Source organism: Callithrix jacchus, chromosome 14 (genome assembly GCF_049354715.1).
Source record: "Callithrix jacchus isolate 240 chromosome 14, calJac240_pri, whole genome shotgun sequence".
Classification (NCBI taxonomy): Eukaryota; Metazoa; Chordata; class Mammalia; order Primates; family Cebidae; genus Callithrix; species Callithrix jacchus.
In genome coordinates this window covers 54,765,444-54,788,648 of record NC_133515.1, presented here as the reverse complement: position 1 = coordinate 54,788,648, position 23,205 = coordinate 54,765,444, and the positions used below count along the sequence as shown (strand labels likewise).

General features: G+C 32.4%; 1 long non-coding RNA gene across 2 annotated transcripts in view; it reads right to left on the bottom strand.

The window, feature by feature from the left end:
- The window catches only part of LOC118147317 (uncharacterized), a 142,239-nt gene that overhangs the window by 97,885 nt on the left and 21,149 nt on the right, over positions 1-23,205 (bottom strand). For both annotated transcript variants that reach the window (XR_004733586.3, XR_004733587.2), the window contains exon 2: positions 13,741-13,816. This is a non-coding gene — a long non-coding RNA (uncharacterized LOC118147317). The remainder of the gene's footprint in view (positions 1-13,740; positions 13,817-23,205) is intronic.

Genomic DNA, 23,205 nt, shown 5'->3' with positions numbered 1-23,205 from the left:
AAACACACAAGTGTGTGAACTAGAGGCCTGGAGGTATGGCTTGTTTGGGCAATTCCAAGGGACAGTATTAAATTAAGAGAGAATATGAAATAAGCACAAATTGAGTGATCAGCTGTAACAGTTTACAGCCAGAGGAACAAGCCATAATGACAAAGCCTATTTAGCTCACCCATGAGCTTCAAACTATCTATATGTCTAAATACATTAACTCATATCTTAATAAACTAGTAAGTATTAAATTAACTGATTACAGTGGTGCCAACTTTTATCTTAAAAATAATGTATTTTTGGAACTTTTAACCCATGTTTCAACACCCCTTCATGCTAAAAACTCTCAATAAACTAGGTATTGATGGAACATATCTCAAAATAATAAGCTCTTTATGACAAATACACAGCCAATATCATACTAAATGGGCAAGAACTGGAAGCATTTCCTTTGAAAACTGGCACAAGAAAAGGATGCCTTCTATCACCACTCCTATTCAACGTAGTATTACAAGTTCTGGCCAGGGCAATCAGGAAAGAGAAAGAAAAAAAGAATAAAGAGAGAAAGTCAAATTGTCTCTGCAGATGACATGATTGTGTATTTAGAAGACCCCGTTGTCCCAGCCCGAAATCTCCTTAAGCTGATAAGCAACATCAGCAAACTCTCAGGATACAAAATCAAAATGCAAAAATCACAGGCATTCGCATAAACCAATAATTTACAAATTGACAGACAGCCAAATCATTAGTGAACTGCCATTCACAATTGCTACGAAGAGAATAAGGTACCTAGGAATACAACTTACAAGGGATGTGAAGGACCTCTTCAAGGAGAACTACCAACCACTGCTCAAGGAAGTCAGAGAGGACACAAGCAAATGGAAAAACATTCTATGCTCATGAATAGGAATAATCAGTATCGTGAAAATGGCCATACTGCCCAAAGTAATTTATAGATAAAATGCTATCCTCATCAACCTACCATTGACTTTCTTCACAGATTTAGAAATACTAAATCTGATATGGAACCAAAAAAGAGCACATATAGCCAAGACAATCTCAAGAAAAAAGAACAAAGCTAGAGGCATCACACTACCTGACTTCAAACTATACTACAAGGCTACAGTAACCAAAACAACATGGTACTGGTACCAAAACAGATATATAGACCAATGGAACAGAACAGAGGTCTCAGAAATAATGCCACACATCTACAACCATCTGATCTTTGACAAACTTGACAAAAACAAGCAGTGGGGAAAAGATTCCCTATTTAATAAATGGTGTTGGGAAAACTGGCTAGCCATATGCAAAAAACAGAGACTGAACCCCTTCTTTATATCTTGTACAAAAATTAACCCAAGATGTATTAAAGACTTAAACATAAGACCTAAAACCACAAAAACCCTAGAATATAACCTTGGCAATCACATTCAGAACATAGGCATGGGCAAGGACTTCATGACTAAAACACCAAAAGCAATGACAGCAAAAGCCAAAATAGACAAATGGAATCTAATTAAACTAAAGACCTTCTGCACAGCAAAAGAAAGCATCATCAGTGTGAACAGGCAACCTACAGAATGGGAGAAAATTTTCGCACATATATCCATCTGACAAAGGGCTAATCTACAAAGAAATTAAGCAAATTTACAAGAAAAAAAACGACCCTATGCAAAGTCAAAACCACAATGAGATACCATCTCACATCAGTTAGAATGACAATCATTAAAAGGTCAGGAAACAACAGATGCTGGGGAGGATGTGGAGAAATAGGAACTTTTTACACCATTGGTGGGAGTGTAAATTAGTTCAACCCTTGTGAAAGACAGGGGATTCCTCAAGGATCTAGACAGTAATATAATTTCACCCAGCAATCCCATTACTGGGCACATACCTGAAGGATTATAAATCATTCTACTATAAAGACACATGCACACATATGTTTATTGTAGCACTGTTCACAATAGCAAAGACTTGGAACCAATCCAAATGCTCATCAATGATATTCCAGATAAAGAAAACATGGCACATATACACCACGGAATACTATGCTGCCATAAAAAAGGATGAGTTCATGTCCTTTGCAGGGGCATGGATGAAGCTGGAAACCATCAATCTCAGCGAACTAACACAGGAACAGCAAACCAAACACCTCATGTTCTCACTTATCAGGGGAGTTGAACAATGAGAACACATGGACACAGGGAGGAAAATATCATGCATCAGGGCCTGTTGGGGGCTGGGGGACTAGGAAAGGGATAGCATTAGAAGAAATACCTAATATGGATGACTGGTTGATGGATGCAGCAAACCACCATGGCATGTGTATACCTATGTATGTTCTGCACATGTATCCTAGAACTTAAAGGATGACAAAAAAAATTAGAAAAGTTTCTTGAAAAATATTCAGCCAGTTGGGGAACATCTAAAGTTATTGGGAATTTAGCATAATTTGTCAGAACCACATTTTTCCATTACTCTCATTAGTGAGAAGAAGAAAGTTGCCTCATCTAGTGCACATTTCATTGAGAAAAGAAGTTATTTTGATTTCTTCTTGAACTTGATAAGCTCATTTTTGGTAAATAAATGTATTTAGATGATTTTTTAGCTTTTTGCTGTCTTAAATCCACATATGAAAATTAAATTGAAGAAACAAAATAATCAGATGTTTAAAGCTTAAATGTTATGTTTGAGTATGTGATTTTGATGTGGAGCACAAATTATCTAATGACTATATTATTGTGCATTTCTTTTTATTTCTGTAGACACCACTATATAAGTTTAAAATATATGCATATGAGAATATGTCATAAATTGGGAATTACTTATGAAAATGTACTGTCAAAATATGTTCCTACCTATCAGTCCAGAAATGAGTAACTTATGACAGGTAAAATGACTTATGAAAAGAAGAAAAAGATAACTTTGCTATGAAGAAAGAATATAATGGTCATTCCAATATTTCTGGTTACATTGTGTACTAATTCAATTTAAGTTATTTCTATGCATTAATTTTGCAGAGATGTGTGAATCAACTTGCAATAAATACTTGTAGCACTGTTCACAATAGTGAATTCTGCATTCAACATACTCTGAATCTGCAAAGTAAAAAATAATTAAATATGACAAATTCAGCCAAATCTTTAATTCCAGTTATGTATATATATTCATAGTGAATATAATACTATTTTTATCTATGAATTAAAGCTTCAAATATGTTATTTTGTACTCAATAATTACATTTTGAGAAATTATTCTTCTATGTCAAATAGAGAATTCATGCATGGTATACACCAGTAGAGCAACGCGTTATTAAAAGAAGTTATTTGAAAAAACTGACACTGAGAATAATAGTTTTGCAATAAAACTAAAATCTTCTAATATCAAAAATTATAAGAAGCATAATCAAATATATATAATTTTACAACTATTATTTGTATAATTACTCCCAAATATGGCACAGGTTATGTTTGGTATCATGTATCTTCTTCAACTTCTGTCCCTCCAAATCAACCCTCTTAAAGCTCTGCCCCAGCCCATCTTGTTATCTTTTTTGCCTAATCTTCTTACCCAATGAATAGCTCTTGTTTTACCTTTCTGTTGATAATACAGCTCTTATGCTTTTGGTTTTCCTCTTAAGCTGAAGATTTGAATTCAGGTCGTGCATTAATGAAAGTCCAACTCAGATATGAACTCCACCAATGAAGTTTCAATAATACTGCTGACTCAAACCCTTCTCTCATTCTCCAAAGTCCCAGGAAGATTTTGGCTATGGGGGTTCTCAATTCATCCTATTCTTAACATATGTCACTTCCTCCATTTTTAAATTGTATTACAAATATCTTATTTCCTCTGACTAAACTGTGTGCATTCTGACAGCAAGGTGTGTTATCATGTACTAAGACCAATTCCTTAAATATAGCATGAACCCCAGAAATACTTGTTAAATAATATGTAAAATCCTTATCAATATCAATGTATCCTTTTACTTACTGTGTTAGATATGGGAAAGCTTTATGTTTTGTATCTCCCTCCTCCCTGCTTCTTTCCACAGGTATTTACTCTTCCCATGCAGAGTGATTAACTATGTAAGCGCAGAACACATTTTGAGACTCAACTGAGTTTGTACTGCTTATGTGACCTTAGGTACATCATTTACCTCTATTTGTGAAATATTAAAGGCTTAATCTATCAACCCCTCTGAGCTGCTGTGAGGATTATCTAATGCAATTTGCTTTGCACAAACATGTTCTGAAGAAAGGTTTATATAAACAGACACTGGCAGTTCTTGGTATTCCAGTCCGGGCCAGCAATGCCTAAAGTTGCTGAGGGGCCTGGCTGCAGCACTGGGACAACATCGGAATGTCCTCACTTTTAGTTACTTGGCTAGCACCTTCATGAAAAAAAGTCTTTATGGTCTCTGCTTTTCTCACAGAGTGATTGTTTGGACATGACCTCCTTACGAGCTGACTTCAAGTCAAGAAGAACTTTTTTTGGCAGCTGATGTGAAACATTCTGGTCAGACATGTTTGGGGCCTCAAGTCACAGACCTGTGTTTATTTTTATTGAAAAAGAGCAGAGCAGGGAGACTTGGCCCCATGGCCTTTAGTAGCACACAACAGCAGAGCTCCAAGTCCAATGATAGAAAGAAAAAATATTTCAAGTATTTTCACCAAAGAACACAAGATTATTAGTTTTTAATCTGAGCAAAAGATTGCTCTTCTAGGTACATTAAACAGATATAAGCCAATGAAGAGATTTCTTATTTGAAAACAGTAACATTTGTTACTCTGAAAAATATCTTAAACACATCTCAACTTAAATAGTTGGAGGAGTTTTGCCTTTTACTAGAAATAACTGACTCTGTCCCCAGACCCCTACCCATGCCCTACCCTTTACAAACACCAGAACTTCTCCTTTTTGATGATATTTTGAAAGATGATAGTGCTGAATATAGGTTTCTTTAGTGAATTTTGCATATTTTTCATGTATATTAATGGCCTATATTTGATACCTCTGATTAATACTGGAGATTCCTTTCTTTGTGACAAGAGATGAGTCCTCTTACACAGCCTTCCTCAGGCACCGTTTCAGGCACTGCTCATTTTTATTGTCAGGAAGAGACGGACCACAGTTTGCATATATTGACCACTTTCTGTGAGCTGGTCACTATGCCAGGAGCTTTACATCATCTCCTTTCATCTTCACAACTACCCTCAAAGGAGGATAACATGATACTGATTTTAAAGATGAGAAGATTGAGTCTCTAAAAGGCCTAGAGAAAACTGCAAAATAACAATGGAACCAACATTTATATTCAAGGCAGGCTGATTGTAGTTTTCACATTCTTTTCAGTACACAACAAAAATGAATAAACAAATTCCCAAAAATATAAGGGCACACACAAACACACATATGCATATACACACAAAACCTGTTGTTGAGGCTTCATAACACCTAAAATAATCTCATATTAGACAAAAACCAATTTGTCATTTCAGGGGTTAGCAGATGAACTAAGTACTACTGAAACAGAAGATGTGTCATATTATCACTGGTTGTTTTAGAATGTCACAGGCACAGATTCATATACAGAAATATTTCCATGGCTAACATATACACAGGAAGACTTGTGGAAAAACTCTTTCCCCCAGTCTGCTGATTTAATCTCATTCCTTCATATCTGCAGCTGGCCCTAATCCAGCAGACCATGGCACTAGAAGGACAGGTCAGCAGATATTCAATGGGCACAAGCGTTCAGGCTGAAAGATGTTGAGCAAGCATTTGGAATGGAGATTGGGTAAAAGGTAGTTACTATCTTCAAAGGAAGAAGACGAAGTCCAGGATTCTGGATTGAGAGTCTCAGTCCCATGCAGAACTAGCAGCTATCCTGACCAGGAGCTCAACCACTTGTGGACTGGAATAGGGAGCCTGATTATCCCTCACCACAGCAGAGATTGTTTGCATGGTCTGCAGCAAAGCTGAGCCTATAGATGATTAAACGCTCACAGCTTCAAAGATTAGAGGGCTAAAGAGGGCAGATATAATTCAAGGAACACCAGTCCTGCTCTTTCCTATCTGTGTTTTAGCCTTCTGGAGCACGATTACTCTTCAGCAGACCATGATGATACATGCTTGGGAAAAAATGAAACTAAACTAGTGTTTCAGGAATTCTTTCATAATGTAATCTGAACCAGTCCTTATTAATGAGCCCAAAGAATTTCCCATCCAACTGAAGTCCTGCAATTATTTAAATGTGTAAGTGAAGCCATTCTTTATACCTTCATTCACAGTCCATTTAAGTCAGAAACTGAGTTTACTTGGTTTACTAACTAGGCATTAGGCACAATTTGAGCAGCTTAAGAACTATTGACAATTGCAATGGTCCATAATAAATATATGAACAATGATATCTATATAGATTGTCCTTCATAGTTAAAAATGATGCCGCTGATTCAGTTACTAATCACATGCTTAACTGTAACTGCAGAGATAGAATTTTAGTGTATATAAGCATGAATATTTGCCATTTTTAGAGCATTTACATTATCTCATTTATTACTCAACGTTTACCATGAAGAAAACAAGATGCAGAGATACATACTTATAATTGTGGGTTATTTGAATTCAGATAATGTGAAATTATACAATCAGGAAGTAGGAGACCAAAGTGCTTTACATATAATGTATGTATGCATACTATAAATAAGCATGATTATTTCTTTCACAATCACTATCCAAAATTCTGTGTTAGCTATCATACTTGAGTATCAATCATTTATATGAAATACAACACCCATTTTAAGAATGGTTATTTTATGTCATTAAATCCATATCTAGTCGAATTATTCTTTTATCAATTCCTTCACTGAGTATTTAAGTTACTTATTTGAGGCATTTAGTTATTTGCAAATACAACAGAATTTTGCAGCAAAGGATATAAAAGTAACATTCTTCAAGAGTCTAATGTGATCAACATTTTTATTTTAAATTTAATCATATATTGAATTTTAAAATATACTATACAGTATATGCATATCAACAGAGTTTTCTTCATTTCACAATATATTAAAAGTAGGCATTTTAATTTAAGTATATTCTTAGAGGTTGAAAAATACTGGAAAACTTTAATAATATAATTTCATACCTTGATGTCTAGTATTCAAAGCCTTGTAGATTTTCACTGTTATAAAAGAGAGCTCATGAAAATTATTTGATTATTTCATTTTGGACAGAGAAGAAGAAAGGTTTTTATTGACTTCATTCCTTTCAAATCTCTTTGCCTTGGAAATATTTCTGAAAGAGTGCTCAGGGTAATTAATATGAGGGAAGAGTAGACTACAGCACAGCAGAACTGACTAGAAATTCCTAATGCAACCTCTCCCCAAATCCCAATAAAGAACCATAAAAGCCTAAAAAAGATAAAATGTCACAAAACTTTAATAACTGAAAGTGAAGCTATTGCCAAAAGTTGAGAGAATATTATATTACCTACAAAATCTATGTAGTTGTATGAAACAGCACAATTTTCCATTATGCATATGGTACTAAAACAAGGGTCTTTTAGGCGTGATAAAAAAGAGAGACATAATTTCTGCCTCTATCATTGCTTGTCTTGGAAGTAGAAATCCCTGCCCTGAGAAAGCTTTGCTCCTAGGTAGCTTATTTTGACAGAAATTACTGTTTCTAATTTTTCATCTTTTAATTTCCCCTACGATTCAGAAAGTAAATCTCCCAGAAAAAAAGAAAAAGGTAAGAAATAAAATGATGGAAATCCATTTTATCTTTGAGGTATAACCACAATAAATTTGACACTGTGGATGGGAGCAGTGACCGGAGGATGTTTGTTGGTAGGAAATACTGATAATTGCAGGTTATTTGTACTTAACTGGTTTCATGTCAGTGAATCATGCAATGAATGCTGGAGACAAACCTAACTCAATCCAGCAGAGACATGCTTAAAATCTGTTCTACGGGCAGAGATTGAGAATGGAATTTTAGGGATATTTAAATCTAAGTGGTACTTAAGAAAGTTGTAGGTATCAACAGTTAGAAAAATACTGAGTATGATTCTATCACTTCCAATTTCAGGACCCGCAGAAAATATTAGGATACTATTTAGTATTGAAACAATAGGCAAGAATATGTGATTTATGTCAATTAAGAGAACGGAGAGCCATATAAGAATCATACTGAGTTGTAAAGAAAGCAAAGAAAGGTAAAACATGAGATGAGTAACATAAGCAAAGATAATAGTAAATGAAAATTAACAGTCAAATTAAAATCTGGACGGTGGACATTAAAATGGAAAACTGTCTTACTAGGTAGAAAGCAAACTTTAAAAGTTTTTTTCAGAATAATAGGGAAATAAAAAATGTATGAGAGAAGTTGATGGAAAAAAAGATGACACAAACATGGAAACTAGTATTTTTGAGAGATAGAGAAAGAAAAAGACTAAGAAAAAATATATCAGAAGCAATAATCAAGACTTTTTTTTTTTTTAAAGAGAAAGAATGGTTTTTTAGACTGGAAGCCCTTCACACTTAGAAGCATTATTATAGCTGAAGTTTAAATTAGAGTTTAAAAACATCTCCAAACATCCAAGCTGAAAAAAATAGGTTACCTAGAGATAAACGAAATTAAGTCTTGCCTGAGACTTCTCCTTCACATTATTGAACAACATGAGACCCTGTACTTTAATAGTCTACAGCAATCTTCGGGGAAACATTTGTGATTAAAATTTGAATAACAATTCAAGTTCATATTAATATGTGAAAAATTCATTCTCAGATATTTGGGGAGGATAAATTTAGCATCCATTTTTTCTTCTTGGGAAAAAATTATTTAAAGACTTATTGGAGACCTATTTCAGGCAATTGAGTGATGAATCGAGATTACAAAGTCAAGAAAGAGAAATAGGATATTTGAGTTTTCTTAAATGTTATGATTCTGAACATTGAAATCAGTATTGTAATGTTTATGAGTCAAAAAGTAATTTATGCTACTATAACTAAATGCAAAATATAAGGCAGGAGTCAGAAACATTTTTGAAAGAAAACTATAATGCAAAATATGATCATTGGTATTAATCTATGTCTAAAATTATAAGCAACAAATTTTAAAAAGGAATTGATAGCAAATTTTTACTTATTTCCCCAACTAATTAGTAGAGCTTAAAACTACTGTTTTTGTCTTTAAAAATCATTTCTTAATTACTAAAAGACATTCCAATTTGGAAAATAAACATAGATATGTGTATAATTAAAGTAGTAGATTCCCCACATATACTCCCTGCTATGTAAATGATTTAACCACAAAAAAACTATTATATATATTTTATAATATATATACTATATAATCTCTCTATACATATATTATATATATTATTATACATAATATATAAGGGAAATATATAGAGAGAATGTGTATCTGCAAGAATATCTATATCTTTTGATATAGTACCTATATATTACATACAAAATGCATAATTATTGCTTTATAAATATTTTCTACAAAATCACAATATGTACACAATTTTGCAATTTGTTTTCTGCACTCAAAAAGCTATAATGGATATTCTTGTTCACTAGATATACCTAAGTTTAAGTATATATATATATATATATATATATATATATATACATAATTTATTTAACCATCTTTCTATAAGAAATTATAGATTGTCTCTAAATACATATTATTAAAATAATAATGCAGTATACACTCTTGAAAATACATCATTGCATAGCTGTAGCATTTTTGTAAGATATGCTTCTAGAAGCACAATATTTGTTTTAGTGAATATGTATGCTTTTCATTTCGAACAACAGCATTTGACCCTTTCTCAAGGAATTCAGCAGTTAACTTAAGCAAAAGCCTTAAGACTGGCTGTCAGAACAACAAGAGTATCCCCGCTGGTAATTTGCCTATGCTCCCTGAGCAAGGGACCCCTAAAGGCACAAGGCAGGCATCCAGATGCATCCTTCCCCATATGTATATCATGGCTTGGGAACTATTAACGAAATTTTCTAATTACCAGTCTTAGACAGTAAATATTTAGTTTATTTAAGAAGCCACTGCAATTGTTAGTAGTTATCACTTCAGATCCTTAGTTACAAATATCCACAAAATAGACCAGTAAGGACAACTACAATTTGGGGAAACATTTTTTAAAAATTATAAAACAAACAATAGAATTAAGAGTAATCAGGCTGACCCATGACAGAAAATATATCCTAAGGAAACAGATGTAATGTAGGGAATAAAATAATTAGTTAAATTTGTGTCCCTAGAAAGATTCAGTGATTCATTACAAACATGAAGCAAATGTATGCTGATATGAACCTCAAGAACACAAGAAAAACAAAATATAAAACAATACAATCATGAAACAAAATTAATAGGCATGCTAAAAAGATGAACTGATATTACTTAACTGATATTAATTAAAACTGAAATAAAAATGTAGATTCAGACTGCAAGGGATAATAACAGATATCAATCAATATAAGTTATAATTAACTCTAAATAATATTTAATGTCTGATATGATTTGACTCTGTGTCCCCACCCAAATCTCATCTCCAATTGTAATCCCCACATGTCAGGGAGGAACCTAATATAATCACAGGGGAGGTTTGCCTCATGCTGTTCTCATGATAGTGAGAGAGTTCTCACAAGAACTGATGGTTTTATAAGTGTTGGTTTCCCCTGCTCTTCTCCTACCACCTTATGAAGAAGGTGCCTGCTTTTCCTTCTGCCAAGATTGTAAGTTTCCTGAAGCCTCCCCAGCCATGCAGAACTGTGAGTGAATCAAACCTTTTTCCTTTGTAAATTACCCAGTCTCAAGTAAGTTATTTATAACAGTATTAAAATGGACTAATACAATGTCACAATTATTAATTGTCAGTTTTAAATAAAGATAGGCATAATATGAAATCAGTTTTACTATCTAGAAAAGGATTTCCAAATCATTTTCATAAAGCTGAACAAAGAAGAAAGTTTAAAAAAGCAGGAAGGGGAATGCAAATGGTACTGTCGTGATTGAGGAAGAAATTATAGATACTAATTAACTTCTTTTAGTCAATTTTTTGAGGTATAATTAACATACAATAAAGTGTTCCCTTTTAAGTGTATATATGTTTTTTTGAGAATTGATAAACACTTGTGTAACCACCACCACAATAAAGATGTAGAATATTTGTTTTGTCCCTTTTGAATCTCCACTCAAACATGTAACTTCAGCCAACCACTGACCTACTTTCTGTTGCTGAAGATTTGATACCTTTTCTACAGTTCCCCATAAATTGAATCACACAGTGTGTGTGCTCTTTCATATCTGGCTTTTTTTGACCAGCACATTTCTGAAATTCATCCATGTTGTTGTGTCTAACAGTAATGTGTTTATATTAATTTGTAAATAATATTCCATTGTATAGATATACCACAATCTGTTCATTCACCTCTTGATGGGCATTTGAGTTGATTCCTGTCTTAGGGCATTTAATAATATTCAAACCTTCTATGTAAAGGTGTGAAAATATGTGGTCATTTTCAGAAGAGAAGGATACAGTTTTACCAAAGGGTAAAAGTGGTGTATTATAGGCACCCTGTATATTTAACTGTTTTAGAACATGCCTCACTTTCTTCTAAAGTGGTTTCAACTTTTTTATTCTCAATCAGAAATATATGAGAGTCCTGGTTGCTCCACATGCTCACCAACACTTAGTATCATCAGTATTTTTAAATGTAGACATTCTGATAAGGATTTAGGATCTAAACATCTGTTATAGTATGGCCATAAACATCTGTTATAACATGGCTCATTGGCCATACATATATCATGTTATCTTTGTGAAGTGTTTAATCCAATCTTTTGCACAGTTTAATTGGGAAGAATGAAAGAGTTCTGTCTGGGTGCTGTGGCTCATGCCTGTAATCCCAGTAATTAGGGAGGCTGAGGAGGGTGGATCAGGGAGTCAGGAGTTTGAGGCCAGTCTGGCCAAAATGGTGAAACCCCAGCTCTACTAAAACAAAACAAAACAAAAAAATTAGCCAGGCATGGTTGTGTGTGCCTATAATCCCAGCTACTCGGAAGGCTGAGGCAGGTGAATTTCTTTGTCAAGTAAATGAATTATAAATATTTTCATTTTCTTAAGGGCTTCTTTTGTAAAGCAAAACTTTTTTAGTTTAGTGAGGTCTAAATTTTTTTAATGATTTATGATTTTTTCATTTTAAGAAATCTTTTTCTACTCTGACTTAAGTTTTATAACCTTCATCATTACATTTTATTTTAGATTACACTTTAAGTTTTGTAGCAGTATGAGGGAATAGTCAAAATTTATTTTTCTTCAATATAGGTATCCAATTTGTTGAAAAAAGAACTATGTATCCTATGGAATTGCTTGAGCAGATTTGTTGGTAATTGACCATATTTGTATGGGTTATAAACATATTGTCTTTCAATTTACAAATATGGTATATCTTTTCATTTTATTAAGTCTTTCTCGAGTTCTCTCTGCAGCATTTTGTAGTTTTCATTGAACAGAACTTATTTGAATTTATCTCTATGTATTGCAAGCCTTTGGACAGTACTTAAAATGATAATTTTATTTCAATTTCCAGTTGTTTGATGTGATTGTATAAAATAAAAATTGAGTTTTGCATATTGGTCTAATGTCCCTAGATCTTACTAAATTTACATATTGGTTCTAATAACAGATACTTTTAGCATTTCTTTAGGATTTTCTATGTATACCATTAAGTTATCTGTGAATAAAGACAGCAATACTTATTTTCCAATTTTATATTGTTTATTTTTTTACTTATCTTGTTGCACTAGCTAAGACCTCCAATGGAATGTTGAATACAAATGGTAAGAATGGACCTTCTTGGCTTGTTCCTAATCTTATGAAGAAAACATTTCATCTGTCCCTGTGAAGTATGATAGCATAGTTTTGTTTTGTTTTTCAACAGATACTCATTCAGGCTAAGGAAGTCACCTTCCATATCTAGTTTCTAAAAGGTCTTATAATAATGAGTGTTGAATTTTGTCCAATGCTATTTATGTATCTTTGAGATAATACTTTTTTGTCTGTTTTATTCTGTGAATATGATAAATTACATTCATTGATATTTGAATGATAATTCAAAATTGCATTTCTGGGTTAAAATTTAACGATTTGATTTGCTAATAATTTCTTAAAGATTTCTAGGTGTATGTTTATGAGAGATACTGATGTTTTTTATAATATATTTGTGACTTTAAAGTATAATGGTAACTGTGACCTCAAAAAATAAAGTTAGATATATTTATTCCTCCTAAATTATTTGAAAATATTTTTCTATATATATTTGAAAGATATCATCCAGGAATCAGATATCAGTTTTCCATAGAGTAAGTATTTCTGTCATCAGAGATTTTAAGCTTCAAAAGTGACATCCCTGAAGGTAGAGTTGCAAAAAGATGTGCAGTAGCATATACCATTATGTAGTATTTTCATCATATAGAGACAACTGCTATAAAGAATGTCAAGGGGATTGATAACAGAAAAAATATATTAAGGTAATTAAAAAATAACTCTTTTTGTATTTCATTCCATTGGCTTCAACACAGTCCATTTAAGTGTAGTTTATATAACTTAATTTTTAAAGATGGTTATATTTAAACATCAGCTAGCATCATTTTTGAAAATTTTCCATGATCTGTCGTGAGTTGCAATGTTGAATATAGAGTAACTGTATTACTTACCTCTTGCTGCTGTTAAATTACCAAAGTTTGGTGGCCTCGAAGACACAGTTCTTATTTTCTTCCAGAGGTCGAAACTCTGAAATGGGTTTTAATAGATTAAAATCAAAGTGTGAACATGCCTGTGTTCCTTTTGGAAACTCCAGGGGAAAACCTGTTCTCCTATCTTTTCTAAATTCTATAGGCCATCTTCTTTCTTAGTTTGTGGCCATTTTCAAAGACAGCAGCATTGTATCTTTCAATTTGTTTCTTTTTGTTTGTTTGCTTGTTTATTTGTGATCAAACCGTAATGCCTCCTTTTTCACTTAAAGAACGTTTGTGGGCTGGGCACGGTGGTTCGCACTTATAATTTCAGCACCTTGGGAGGTTAAGGTGGGCAGATCACCTGAGCTCAGTAGTTCAATACCAGCCTGGCCAAAATGCTGAAACCCCATCTCTCCTAAAAATACAAAAATTAGCTGGGTGTCGTGGTGGGTACCTGTAATCCCAACTACTCAGGAGGCTGAGGCAGGAAAATTGCTTGAACATGGAAGGCGGAGGTTGCAGTGAGCCATGATCATGCCATTGCACTCCAGTCTGGCGACAAGAGCAAAATTATTTTTTTTAAAGAAAAAGAAAGGAACCCTTGTGATTGTATTGAGCCTACATGTCTAATCCAAGATGATCTCCTCATCTCAGAATCCTTAACTTAATCACACCCACAAAGTTTCTGTTTGCCTTGTAAGGTAACATATTCACAGATTCCAGAAACCAAGACATGGGCATTTTAGAGGCCAATGTTCTACCTGCCACAGCAGCCTTTGCTATTAAAATATTTGATCCCCTGATATCTCCACTCTGGCAAATGAAAACTTGAATAATTCTCAGCCCTGTGTGAGTTTTAACAATATTTCTACTTATAGTTCTCTAGTAATATTCTTCTCCCACAAGCTAATTTTTGTCTGGCCTCATGGAGTTTTATGGCATTCATGTACAGATTATTATTCAGCAGAGGATTCAAAGGAATATCAAGCAGCTTTTGGAATTTCTTTCTTTTTATAGTCACTTTCTTTCTAATACTTCTCCTTTCAAATTTTAGCCACCTCCATATTCCTAAATACTAATCTGTCTCCTCAACTCAAGGAAACCTCTGGTTACTGTTTGAGATTCCCTTACTTGTGCACCATTTTGGAAACTGGCTTCAGACAGAAAGTTGAGGCAATGATAGAACTAACCTCATTTGTTTACCTTCTCTTTGAAATCACAGTCCAACTCTGCTTATAAACCAATGTCTAAAAACAGTTACTTCATATATTTTGCCTAGGTTTTTGTTTACTACAGGATATTAAGTTTGGATTATGTTACTCTCCTAAGAGAAGAAATGGAAGTTGATATAAATTTTTAGTTGAACTTTTAGTTCAAATTTTATTTATACATTTAGAGAAAACTATTAGAAAATAAATAAAAACTATTTTTTGCAAACACTGGAAGTACTGAAATAGAAAGAATAAAGAGAACATCTAAAATACAATATATTTAAGAAGTCAGAAATGCAAACAAAAATAAACAGACTATTGTAAGTAGCAGTTACAATAAATGTGGAGTGAACAGATTGAATTATCTGAGAAAAGTCAGTCATGCTTAGATTGGATTTACAAATAAAACCACATGTTCATTAAAAGATATAATGGATATAATCAAAATAGTAATCAAATGGTTTGAAAGTTAATGGTGAAATAATCTCATTTCTAATTTTGCTACATAGAAATATATATAGTCATGTTATTTAAAAGTTAACATTAAATTGAACAAAAGTCATGTTAAAACAGAAATAATATTATTGAATAAGATTTCATAATACAATGTACGAGACCCTTATCTCTAAAAATAAAGGAAACATTAATGAATATTAGGAATTATAAAAATATATACAATGTACCAATTATCACAATAAATGTAAATGGATAAAGTGTGAAACATCTGTGTTTGATGTTAATAGAAGGCCATGTATACGCTACCCACTCCTAAAACATGTCACAGTAACTAGAGGTGTATGAAAAGAATATTGGGTAAAAGTATACCAATCAAACAAAAACTTTTAAACAGCAATATTAATATCAATAAATAGATCTCTAGAAAAATTATGACAATAAATAAGTCAGAAAATTGCATGTAATTTCAAAAATAACAAAGATAGGGCTATTCCATTAAAAATATTAAAACTATGAAGTTTCAATGCTTTCTTTTTTAACATTTATTTTAGGTTCAGGGGTATATGTTTAGTTTATTATATAAGTAAACTCATGTCACAGGGCTTTGTTGTACAGATTAGTTCATTACCCAGGTACAAAGCCTAATACCCAATTGTTATTTTTTTTCCAATCCTCTAGCTTTTCCCACCCTTCACCTCAAATTATTCTCATCACTTATAAGTGAGAAAAATTCATGATACTTTCTAATTCAAAAATATAAACTTACTAAAAGCCAAGGAAAGGCAGAAATAATACATTGCAAAACTTAATAAATATCTAATTTCTATACTGTAAATTTCTAAGGTACTAACAAGATGAGGAAGTTACTGTTTTTGAAGATAGTAAGACATAGCAAATTATAACATATAAAATGAGTTCCAGTAATTATGAGGATTTTGAGAAATAGTTAATAATATCTAACATTTTTTGAGTACTTACCTAGTTTCATACAGTGTTCTAACCCTTTAAATGAATTTGAATTATACTACTTAATTCTCAGGTAAAACGATATTATAAGAAAGGAAGTTTTCACATAAGGTAACGGAGGCAGTGAGACATTAAGTAATTTGTTCAAGGTTAAACAGATGATAAGTGACAGAACTGCAATTAGAAGAAAAATCTGGCTCTAGAGTCTCTGTCCTAACCATCACACTGCACTACTTCTTGTTTAGAAGATTTTACGTGAAAGTAAAAGTCGGAAAAAAGCTGATTGCATAGAAAAATATGTGAAAACTTCATATACTAACTCCAAGAAAGATTTAAGATCAGACAAATCTTACAAATTATTGTTTTCCCAAACTTGTAAGGCACTACTATCATGTGATCAGGAATTAAACAAGCACCCAGAGAAAAATTACACTATATTGGAAGAAAGGAAGCAAGGAGGGAGGGAGGGGGAGAGAAGAAGGAAGAAGGGAGGAAAGAAGAAAGGAAGAAAAGAGAGAAGGAAGAGAGGAAGGAAAGGAGGGAGAGGAAAGAAAGAGAAGAAGAGGGAGGGAGGGGGAAGGAATAAATAGTTAAACAGGGAGAGGCAGAGAGGTAGGAAGATAGAAGTGTACCCACAATAGCTAAATTTTAGTGTCAACAGAGTTTGTTGAAACAGTGAGGAGGAAAAATAATACAGATGATGGAAATGTATAAGAAATACATTCATGAAGTGATAGGAAATTAAAGAGATTTTACTGGAACAAAAGCCAGATGTAAGTAAAATCAGGATTTTCTTTGTGATGCTCATGTATAATAAGTATGCATTTATATTTATGTAATTATTAGTAGTAATCCTTCAGGGTAGAAAACACTAATTTAAACCTGAAAAATGTTTACTAGTAACTACTGCTTTTTAATTAAAATAATTGTTTTAACAATGGAATCTACAAAATCATAAGATTTCTTAGGAAGGCAACTGTGGTATATGGCTGAACAGAATGTGTATGTATGTCTTTACCATAGGTAAGCATTTATATCTAAAATGAACAGAAAACTTAAAAATAAATAACAAATAAGATCATCAAAAAGTTTACTGGGAAAAAGAAAAACTTGACCACTACCATTATTATTTCTGAACACTTTCTGAATGAGCCATGCAAAAGTAATTAGAAACTATAATTAAAGGTGTAATCAATAATAGAGCACAATTGTGTTTATTATTCATAGCTGTAATCTTTACAACAGAACAATCAGGAGAAACAAATGAAAATTTATTATTAGATGAGAAAATGGCCAGATAAAAGATAAACGCACATAGAAATATTTACCTTCAAAATGCCAATCACCAATTGCAAAGCAAGATACAGTGTTTTCTCCACAAAAAATTGTGTTTGTTGTGTTGGCATATGTGTATGTGTATGGATAAATGTCTGTGTATGTGTTTATACATGCATGTGTATGGATCCAGACATAATACTTAAACAAAATCCCTTTCCCCACAATCACTTGTTGGCTACTTACCTTGTTTTTTCTTATAGCACCTATCATAAAAGTATTTAAAAATTATAATCTTTCTGCCCCAGAATAATGAAAGCCCCAGGAGACAATGATGTTTTTTCACTGCTGTACTTAGTGCACAGTCAATAAATAATTATGGTGCTGGTTATTATAGAAGGAAAAAAGAAAACCCTGCAGAATTGCTCATCACTATTAGTTGAATAATCTAAATATTGCTAAGATGCCAATCTAATATATTTAAAAATGGTTCTTTGGTGTCTCAATGAATACCTTCTTCTTCAAACTGATAAAAAAAAATTCAGTATTACAACTAGAAAAAGAAACAAACAGGAAGAAACCACTAATAGGCTGGAAAAGAAGAGAGTTGAGAATTTCTCCAGTAGATTTTAAGGTAATGTTTTCATTTGTGCCAAAATTAGCAGATCCATCAATGGTGTCTAATAGATAGCCCTAAAATTTATTATAATCAAAATAAGAATTTAGCTAATGAAAAAATAAAGATCACAGAATAATAAATGAAGAATTGCTTATTCAATACATGAAATCAAAAAAATTGAATTGAAGAAAAAATGTATATTAAAGTAAATCCTAAATATACTGAAAACTTAAACATAAAATGAATATCATATAACATAAGGAGAAAACACAGATGAATATTTAACTACTGTGGAATAGGAAAATGCTTTCTACAAATTCAAAAAGGCAGAAACTTTGTATCAAAAATACCCAAAATATTAAATATCAAAGAGGAAACTGAGAAAAATTTATTCTCATTAAATATTCAGGAAAGAGTTACTATTCTTAACATCAAATGACCTCTTACAAATTAATATAATATCACAAATTAACATAGTAAGCATTATAGTGAGTAGAAATGTGAAATGATAATAGAAGCAAATAATTTGTGCACATACAAAAAATTGAAATACCCAATAAATGCACTAAAAATTACTCAGTAATGGTATTTTACTCTTAATATGCCTAGGAGTAAATGATTTTTAGAATTATTTATATTCAGTAACGGTGAGTGTGTAAAATGTGGGAGATGGGCAATAGTGGGCTAATAAATTTTAACAACCAGCTGTCATTGACTGATATTTAAATTTAAAGTTAATGAGTAAGACAAGAGTAAAAAAAAGGATAAACTCAGAATGTCACTCAGTAAGAAAGAAACATTTTTACCTAGGATGATTGATTGCTTAAAAGTGGAGTAGAAGAATTATCTGACCAAAGTTTACTACTATTTATAACATAACCACTAAAGACATGACATATTTTAAAATGTAAACCTGCATTATTAATATTTTCTCCATTGCTTTATTAAGCCTTGACAATCAGCAAAACAGTAAGTCAGACCCTGGTTTGTAGTGTTTGTTGTATTGATGTAATGAAATGATCCCACCATAATTGATTTAAACTGTTAATATGTAGTTGCTAAAAGATATACCATACCACCTCATTATATAAGTATTTCCACCAAACAGACACCACAGATGTGAATATGAGAAAGTGATGGGTTTTATCATATTACGGGTGAAATTGTGTGTTTTACTTAAACTGGAAAGAAATTTTATGTTATTTGATCTTATATTTGTAAATTTTGTTGCATGTGTATGTGTGTATGCTTATTAATGTGTGTTTTGGGACATGTATGTTTATATTTGTTTACCTGGGTAGTACATTTATATATAATTTATATGTTCCTATTTCCATTTTCCTGTTATTTTCCAAAGTTTCTGCAATTAGCAAGTACTTTCCAATTACCAAACATTTACTATTTTGCAGCTCTTTCAATGTAAGCCAGAAAGAACTAATTCCTGTTAAAAAAAAATTCTGCTTTGTGTCTTCCAGGTTTTAAGAGGGAGAGAAAAAGGGAGGACACCCTCAAAATAGTATGTTGTCCAAAAGATCAAGTCCTGTGAAATGTGTACATTTAGCTTAATTTTGCATACTCTAAACAGATTATAAATTCAATTTAAATAGCCCAGTCCAGTCTCTCAATTCTTCCAAACCACATTTTTAGGTCCCTTACCAAATTAGAAGTGGTCTTGAATTGCCAAGTTGAGGTTGTTTTAATACATTAAACCAAATGCTGCCTAACAGTTGTCATCCCTGAGAGTGGTGTAGCATGTATTCTGAATCAGTATTTCCATATACATTTTCCACATACTGATCATAGAGAAGGCAGCAAGCTCCACTTTGATTCATTAGTTCAGTGAAAGAGGTGTTCAGAATTATTCAGAATAATTCACAGCACTTAAGAAAGCATATATTTTCATAATACTCTAAATCTATTGCTTTCAGTACTAACTCAAGCATATAATAACTGGTTTGCTGTAGCACTGTCATTTTTAAATTGTGGTGGTACTGTTTTCCCTCATTGTAACTGGTCAATATAAGAATTTATTTAGTATAATATTTTTATTAAGCACCTAATACAAAGTCTTGTGATTGTTTGTACTGCTGTCATAAAGGAGGTATCAGTACTTTTAAATCTGTTATAACCCAAACTGTTTTAAGCTGGAAACTGGTGAGCCAACACACACACACACATACACACACACACACACACACACACAGACACAATTTATATGTGTATATAGTTATCAAGTATGGAACTTTTGCCTAGTTAATTTTACCAAATGGCAGAATTTGGGATTTGTTTATTTTTTACAGTCAAAGAGATCAAATGTAAGTATTTTAATATTGCTAAGTATTCCACTTCTCTACATGCAGATGATTTTTCAAACCTATATATACCTCTATATTATTAAAATTACTGGAAACACATGATTTTCAATCTTTTATTACTAACAAGTTAGCTTTTCTGATGCCCAATAATAAAAAGGATGCTGTTAAATATATTACTGACGTAGTTGTTCCTGGTGGAAGTTTCATCGTAAACAGAACTATCCATTTCAGAATCACAAACCAATATCCACTACAGTAAAACAGAAAAAGCCTATTTTACCAGAGTTGCCCTCTGTTCCCAAAATTCACATCTAGTTGGCTGATGCTATCTTAGATAGCTACTAACTAACTAGAGTATTCTTGAACATTGTTTAAACCTGTTAGTTATCTCTGTTTAATCAATTTAAGTTTTATTTTCATGCTCTCTTCTACAGAGGTCACTGTATCCAAAAGTCTGGGATATAACCTACTCTCTACACAGCAGAGAATATGTATGTTGTATTTTACATCTAGACATTTCATGCTTTTCAAATTAACTCTGCAAAGAGCAAGTGATGAAGGAGATCCGACTTCTACAAAATGATAAATACTGGTGGAGTGTTGCAAGCAGATAAAATTAGGCAAAATCATTATGGTCACGACTTTCTTCATCAAGGCTTAGATATGCTTCTGATTTTGGACAAACGCTCAGTCTAACTAATAAAGTAAGGTAATTTAGTCAAAATTTAGTAGATTTTTGTAAAAAGTTGAGCTTGGTTATTTGGAACTAAATAAGTAAAATAGAATAAAATAAACAAACTCAACATGGTAGGCAGAACTAATGGTTTTCTTGAAAGTTTAACATTCCCAGTGAAAATTAAATGCACCTGGCAGTTCTATCATTTGAATTGTCCTTTTAATTCCATGGCAATTATTTATTTCATAGCATTTATAGTAGTGAAATAATGTACCAATCATTAAATGTACGACCAAAAGTTAATTAAATGTGTTTTCGAGTTAAGAGATGACACAAGAGCCAAAATAAACTGAATGGGCAAAAAGTTTAATTTCGTACTGGTCATTTAATTGAGTAGCGTCTATGAGTGAGAAATCTGTTTTTTATGGATATTCATTTTTAAACTCCTGGTAACAGAGAGACATCTAATTTACTAAATGTGAAGTCATCACATTTTAGCTCGTATTGCCTTTAAAGCATTAGCCTGCTTTATTCCATTACAGTCTTGCTCAGCCCCAAGAAAAAGAAAAAGATAGGATGTAAAAGTCTAGGAAATGACCTACCATGCAGATTTTATGCTGTATGAGAACAGAATGGAAACAAAATTTTTTAAAAAATTGAAGAGAAAATGAGTTTAACCAAACAAGCAAAGTTTGCACCTAAGGAAGAGGAATTAAAAGAAAATATTAAAAATGCATACACACATAACATCTATATAGTATATTAAAAAAAACAAAACAAAAAAACTCACACATACCCAGCAACAACAGAAGCAGCAAGTTTGATAATTAACAAAGAAAAGGATGAATTCAATTTGATCAGACAAATGTGAAATGCCAATGGAATGTTCAAGTAGCGATATCTAGAAAGTAGTTGGTATTTTGAGAGAGAAAATTGGGCACATTCTAGAGTACAAGATATATATAAGGGATACATTTTGAAAACAGAGATAAATTGCAGCCTGCAGTTTTATTAAGAGTGATAAATTAGGCTTATTGAAGAAGAAAAGCAAGCCATTGGCCCACTCTTTCATTGCACACTCCTACATGTTTGGAATAATATATGCTATCAATTACAGTGATATTTGTAAGAGCAATATATTGGAAACAAACCAAATGTTTATCAGTAGAGGAGTGGTCAGATAAACTAGGATAAAATAACAAAATGAATCATTATGCAGTTACTGAAAAGGTGTAGCAACATGTAACAACTACCAGAATATATCGTTAAGTAAAAGAAGGCATGGAACAGAATAGTACATAAAGTATATGACCATTTGTGTAAAAAAAGTTTGGGAAAGTAGAATATATATTTTATTTGCTGGCATCTGAAAAAAAAACACACAAGAAATATACAAAATTAATAAAGGTAGTCATGTATGATGGAAAGGAAAAATGGGAAAAATAAGGAACAGGTTGGAAGGGAATCTTGTCTGTATATACCTTGTGTTTTTGTTTGTTTGTTTGTGAACCGTGAAAACGAATTTATTATTAAAAAATAATAAATAAGACTTTAAAAAAATATTGAAGGTGAGAGACATGAAGACAACAAGAACAAATTCTCCAGGATGAAAATAAAGCATGAAGACAAGACAAAACCTCACAAAACTGAGAGGTAAGAAAAGAACCAAGAGAATGAAATGTGGCAGGGTAGGAGGAGAAGAAAATCATTCATATTTTCAAATGTTGCCAAAACAATGTGGATTATGAGACCTAAAGAGAACAAGGGAGAGTTCATCAATGACAAGCGTTTTCCTTCCTATAGCTAACACTGCGGGTGGCAGACTGCATCTGCATGTGTGTGTTGCCATTAGCATTTAAATGTTTGCCACATAGCAGCAACACTTTTTCAGAACTAGTCACTAGATCCTGGTCTTCCTCTCTTATT